Source organism: Crinia signifera, chromosome 19 (assembly GCF_055691185.1).
Source record: "Crinia signifera chromosome 19, ASM5569118v1, whole genome shotgun sequence".
NCBI classification, from domain to species: domain Eukaryota; kingdom Metazoa; phylum Chordata; class Amphibia; order Anura; family Myobatrachidae; genus Crinia; species Crinia signifera.
In genome coordinates, this window is record NC_139226.1 from 63755226 (window position 1) to 63762164 (window position 6939).

The following is a 6939-nucleotide window of genomic DNA, read 5'->3' on the forward strand; positions in this document are numbered from 1 at the left end:
GCTGTGATGCAGTAATGCTAACCATTACACCGTCCATGCCCTCACATTTGTCCATGCTTCCCAGTACTGCTGCCTAAACTGATCTCTTGGTGACCTTGTTTGTGACTCCAAAATAAATGCAATGAAAAGAATTCACAGAATCATTATTGTGCATGTCGGATGACTGCTTTGGCCTATATGTATGTTCATCATTCAATGACACTAGCAGCTGCACAGCCTGGCCTTGTGTGGCCACCTCCAGACAATGAAAACATAAGTGTGATAACATAGAATAGTTTCCAGGGACTCATATGATTAGCTGCTGAGCCAATGCATTAAGGCATTTTGCTGTCTTGGGAACGTTAGTTCACTGCAATCCCCATCACACCATGCTTACTGAATTCAATTACACATATATTTTTATTTTGCACAATAATTCTCTCCAATACATATATATTTGTATTGTCCAGAAATATAGAGTACAGCAGATGTAGAAATTGCAGTTTATAAGCAGAAAGTTTATTATGCATACTGAAAAGCTGGGCTTTCCGTGTGCAGCATGGATAGTATGATGGTTAGCATTACTGCCTCACAGCACTGAGGTCATGGGTTCAATTCCCACCATGGACCTGACTGTGCAGAGTTTGTATATTCTCCCCGAGTTTGTGTGGGTTTCCTCCGGGTACTCTTATTACTTCCCACACTCTCAAAATATACAGGTAGATTAATTAGCTCCCAACAAAATTAACCGCCAGCCCCGCACATACCCTTCCAATAGAGCTCCCCGTCGGTCCCCGCCGCCTCACCCTCACTGTACGCCGGTCCCGGCCCCCCCCCCTGCCCATCTCCCTAAAGTGGAGACAGGCAGGGTTCCTGTCCCCCGCCACCAGAAAACTGGGATGAGTGTGAGAAGCTTGCGCATCCCACCCAGTCAGATGGAGTGCCTCTACGTTGGTGATCGACAGCGGGGATATTCTGGCGATTCCCCGCACTGGCTGAGAGGCGCTCCATCTGTACATGTGGTTGTGTACATGTGGTTGTAAGATCCACTGGGGCAGGGACGGATGTGAATGTTCATATATTCTCTTTGAAGTCTTGCGGAATATGTCTCCACTATATAAATATCTGCTTATTGCTGTTTAACTGATAATGAATAAATGAATGGGAAAATCTTTAAAGCCTAAGCAACTTGTAGTGAGAAATGTAAAGTGTGCAGTGTCCTATGAAAATATCAATATTCTTCTATCCTAATTTACATCATTTTTACACTTTAACTGAATGTGAATGTTCCCGAGTGTTGCAGGAAAAAATCAAGGAAACCCCCCTACTTTAAAAAATGAAACGCTACAATCAATTGTTATGGCTTTGAAATAGACAGTGTTGTTTTGTTGAATAATGTCACGTCTATACATTATGACAGATAATTAATCCTACTCTGGACCAGGTTTTCTTCTCTGTATCAATCAGTTTCCTTCTGTTTTTGCTTTTCGCTACGACGGGAGGTTTCAATGTGAATCTGGTATTCATTAGCCTACAGAGAATATATACACACAGCTAAAGATACAGACATCCACCCAGTTGGCGCTCTGGATTATTATTGGCTGGGAGACAGGAAGCAGAGAGGCAGCTGTTTATACTCCAGATTCCAGGAGACATCTGGCCTGGGACTGTGTGTGGAGAAGAGTTTCATATGCTGCCACAATGGCTGTTCCAGTTCAAGGAAACGTGTTGCAATGGCTCTTTCAGAGACCCCTGTGACCTTTAATCCCCAGGCCTTAGAAAACTCTTAATAAGCACAGGAAACCATATATCTTTATACGCAGCTTGTTTATGTTCCAAGTTACTTTACTTCTAGATTGCTCTTTTCTTATTTTTCTTTATTTTTTTCTTCATAGTAAACATTACTATAATTATAGATTACATTTATATCTCTTAACCTATCAGTAAAATGTCATTTGGTTGGTAAAGGGAATATAAAATGTAAGTATTATAATACCTTAGATATAATAATGAGTAAAAATAATAATTTTTCCTCACTATCCATCGTTTTCCCAGGAATGGGAAAGTCTCTTTCATTTTAAACAATGTTTAATAGTTTGCTTTTGGGGATAGAGGGAAGTTACATCCCTGTTTTGTCAGATGCATATCTCCCAACTGTCCATCTTTTGCAAATTATCCATCATTCGCATAGATTAACAAATCTACAGCATAAACTCCTTCACTGTCATCCAAACAGTGTTTCTCTGGCAAATCTATGTGTATCCCTTGTATATTATTTATTTTATGGCTTTCGGATGTTTGTATTTCACAGTAACTTATGCTTTATCATTGTTTCTATTTGAAATATAGCCAAACCCCATGTGCTTGTTTGTGAATGAAAGAAAAACTGCTTTGTTTTGTCTGTGAGACTGCACTGGCTTCACTGTGACTGGCAGTGACTTCCTATTGGAAGTCCGACCTGCCAGTCACCCAAGGCATTACCATTAGGAAGTAATCCCTCCCTCTGGGGCTGCCTCTTTGGCTTCTATGGGCTGAATTCAAAGCAGCCCATAGAACCAGGGGCATGCATATGCACAGTACCTAGGCCAGTACTTAGGGTTGCCACCTCTCCCGTTTTTGCGGGAATCTCCCAGATCCGGTGGCAACCCTCAAGGAGGCTTTTTCAGTTTCCCGGATTCCGGGATTGTCCCGGAATTCGGGTGTTTGAAAAAGCCTCCATGCTCTTCTCCGCCGCTTGCCGCCTGCTGCATAGAGACAGTTGCGCGCAAGATGATGATGTCATCATCATCTCGTGAGCCTGTCTGCAGGCCCGCCGCAATCCGCCCTCCACTCACCGCTCACCGCTGGTGTCACCTGCGGCTGCCAGCCCAGCCAGCCAGCCAAGCCAGCCCAGCCAGCCAACCCGCAAACCAAGCCAGGCCAGCAAGCCAGCCCAGCCAGCATTAGGTAAATTAATTAACAGCCAGCACATTTAATATATATATATGTATATATACACATATATATATATATATATATATATATATATATATATATATATATATACACACACACACACACACACACACACATATGTGTGTATATACACATATGTGTATATATATATATATATATATATATATATATATATATATATATATGTTAACCTTGGATGAGTGGCGCCACTTTATGCTTATGTAAATATATACAGAAACAACAATATTCCCTTATTTATATAGGGTGTCAGCCTGTCTTAAAATGACAAAGTACCGGTATAATACTTATAGAAAAATGTGCAGGGAAGGAATAAGACCTTGGCGACTAATTGTTGTGAGAAGTAATAAATAGTATATAAAAATATATAAAAATTATTTTATTGTAACAATATAAGACAAATATACCAAAGCGACCAGAGGGGGGCGGACTGCTAGGATAACAAGCTTAAAATTTTAGGGAGTCAAGGATACATAAAAATATAAAAGAGGTTTTTATATATAAAAAAAAGGGGGGGGGGTGGAATATAAAAAAATACAAAAAAATTATAAAATACAATGGATAAAAGGTAAAATAGTAATAGCAGCAAATTCAATAAAGAACGCTTATCTTTTTGAGAAGGTAGGAGGTCAGATACCCAACGCGTTTCGTCTATGTGACTTCTTCAAGGGGTAGGGAGCAACTGAGCTCAGGCCGGTTTTTATACCTGTATGCCTGTCAGGTACTCAGTGACATCACTTCCTGTGATTCACTGGCTTAATTAATGGTGTAAAAAATCAAAAGGAGATATTAGGGATTGTAGGGGCTATATGAACATATGGGTTTATACATGAGTATGATGTCCAGCTAAACGCTATATATAGAGGGATAAATACGTTTTCAAAACATAGTAAAAAGCGTATATTAGATGAAGTTGCGGCACTTCCGCCACACTTCCTGTGTCCTTATAGTGCGACTGCGCATGTCTGGCTTGTTAGAAGTGATTGCTGAGCGACGACCTCCTTTCTGTATGCGCATGTGCCAGGAGGTCCCGTTCGGAGATACGAGCGTCTCATCTTCACATCCACAGCTCTAGTGGATGTGTCTGAAGTCGCGAGTGCCGGCAGCCATTTTCTTGTGGATCACATATAGGAGAACATCGTGATTTGACTGGCGGCCATCTTTTCAGGGGTATTTCTCATCGTATGAAGCATATATACAATGACAAGAACAAAGAACATAGTAACTAAAAATTTCTGGGTTATATTAAGCAGCAGAACGAACGGGGATAATTCCCATATTATCACTATGCGCTGATAATAAACGAAGTATGAATAATAATCAGATAGACGTATTTGAAGCATTTGCATATGGAAAGGTGATTTTAGATACATTGATTGACGCTATAGAACACTCTGTGAAAATGAAGTGCTAGTGCTAGTATAGGTATAAAGTGCTAGTGCTAGTATAAGTATAATAGTGTCAGAATCGTTGGTGACACATTCTAGAGAATTATTAAAAGTGACAGGATTATTAGAATTTAATAGATATACATATAGTGCTAAAAAAGTAGTTAAAGTGCTGTGCATTTGATACATAATTTATTTAGATACATACAAAATACTAAAGTGCTATTTGGGTTAGGAAAAGTGATATAAATTCATAGAGCATTGATCCAAGGTTATCCGAGTCACTAATTTTTACTACAGCACCAGGTTTTCCCAAGGGGTCTCCCATCTTGGTACTAGCCTGGCCCAACACTGCTTAGCTTCCAAGATCGGACGAGATTGGGCGTATCATAGTGTGGTTTGACTGTAGAGTAAAATGACGACACCTGGAGATGTTATTAGTGTTTTTATTATTATTAATGGTGAAATAGAGTGAGGGTTAAAGAGAATTGTTATAAAAAAATGGTAGGAGAACCTTAGAGGAAAGGTGCAATTTCATAATTGTCATTAAAACCCCGGGGATGCATGGTGTCCAACTCAAAAATCCAATACATCTCACGTTGGGATAGTTTGTTCGCCAAATCACCTCCTCTTGGTCCCAGTTTGACATGTTCAATCGCTTTAAAAGTCAGTCCTTCTGGGTTGGCATTGTGGTGCGTCTCAAAATGCTTGTAGATGGCATGGTTGTCGATTTTATTCTTTATATTTCGGCTATGTTCTTGGATTCTTAGTTTCAAAAGTCTCTTGGTTTTACCCACATACTTCAGATGGCATGGGCACTCTAGTAGATATATTACGGAAGATGTATTGCAGTTCATGAAGTCTTTTATGTGATACTCTTTTGTGTCGTTGTAGTTAGTAAACCTTTTCCTGGTGGGGTGGACAAATTTACAGATGTTACACTTGCCGCATTTGTAGGAGCCAGTACATTTTAATCCGGAGTTGCTTTGCGTGCGTGAAGATGTAATGAGACTAGGTGCTATTAGATCTTTCAGGTTTTTGGATTTTCTGAAGATAACCTCAGGGTTAGGTGGAAGTAGTTCTTTTAGGATTGGATCCATAAGAAGTAAATTCCAATGTTTCTTTAAACTCTGTTTAATTACCTGTTCGTGTTGGTTGTATGTAGTAATGAAGGCGATTGTGTCCTTCCTTTCCTCTTTGGTCTTATATTCAAGGAGATCGTCTCTATTAACCTGGTTTACTTTCGTGATTGCATTCTGTAGGAGTTGGTCTGGGTATTCTTTTTCTTTAAATCTTTGTTTATACATCTCCAGCTGGGCCTCGCATTCATCATTTCTATTGCAGTTTCTCTTTATACGGTTAAACTGGGAGTATGGGATATTTTCTTTCCATTTTCGCAGGTGGTTACTTCTAAAATGTAGGTAGCTGTTGGTATCAACTTTTTTAATGAAGTTTTTGGTATTTACTTCGGCGCCTTCGCCCATTAAAACCAAGTCTAGAAATTCAATCTTTGTTTTGTTGATACTGGAAGTAAATTTTAGGTTCATTTGGTTGTCTCCAATGTACTCTAAAAACTTAAAAAACAGCTCCTCGTCACCTTCCCAAACTATTAAAATGTCATCAATGTATCTCTTGTAAAATCTGATATTTTTCTTAAAAGCATGGTCTGTATATATGAAACGTTTTTCCCAGCTCCCCATAAAAAGATTTGCAAAACTGGGTGCAAAGATAGTGCCCATTGCTGTGCCACATTTTTGAAGATAAAACTGGTCAAGAAATTTAAAATAGTTGTGGCTTAAAATAAATTTCATAAGGTCGCATATAAAATTCTTGTGTTGTGGATTAAGTTCGTCATCTTCCTCCAGAAACTCCTTACAGGCTTCGATTCCCAGTTGGTGTTCGATACAAGTGTACAGTGATTGTACATCTATTGTGGCCCAAAGGAATGCATCTTTCCATGTAAAATTTTTTAAAAGATTTAAAACTGTGGTGGTGTCCTTTAGATAGGCGGGTAGGTTTGTCACATGCTTCCGTAAAAAGATATCCACATACTCCGACAGGTTAGAAGTCAAGGAGTCAATCCCTGCCACTATGGGTCATCCTGGTGGGTTTTCTAGGGATTTATGAATCTTGGGTAAGAAATAAAAGATTGGGGTAATGGGATTTGACCTCATGAGGTATTGGTACTCGTCTTTTGTTATGGTTTTTTCCCTTAGTCCTTGAAGAAGTAGAAGTCTCAGTTCTTCTATATATATATGTATGTGTGTGTGTGTGTATGTATGTGTGTATATATATATATATATATATATATATATATATATATATATAGTGGTCGAAGTGGGGCGGTATACGGGGGTATGCCATACCGCCACTTTAATCTGAAGATAAAAAAAAAACCTTTTTTTCCCCCTCAGGATGCTCTCTGATCACTCAGCAGCGCATATTGTGCTTTTGTAATACCCCTGTACAACGGGGCAGTCTGGCAGGGGACGTTGATGGACAGGGGGGTGTCCGAAGGTGCGCACTATATTCACTCTTTACTTTTCCATACCCCCACTTCAAAATTTCCATACCCCCACTTCAAAATTTCCACTTCGAC

General features: G+C 39.5%; 1 pseudogene; it reads right to left on the minus strand.

The window, feature by feature from the left end:
* Positions 1 to 4631: 4631 nt before the first annotated feature.
* LOC146044084 (5S ribosomal RNA) lies at positions 4632 to 4751 on the minus strand (annotated as a pseudogene).
* Between the last annotated feature and the right edge of the window lie 2188 nt (positions 4752 to 6939).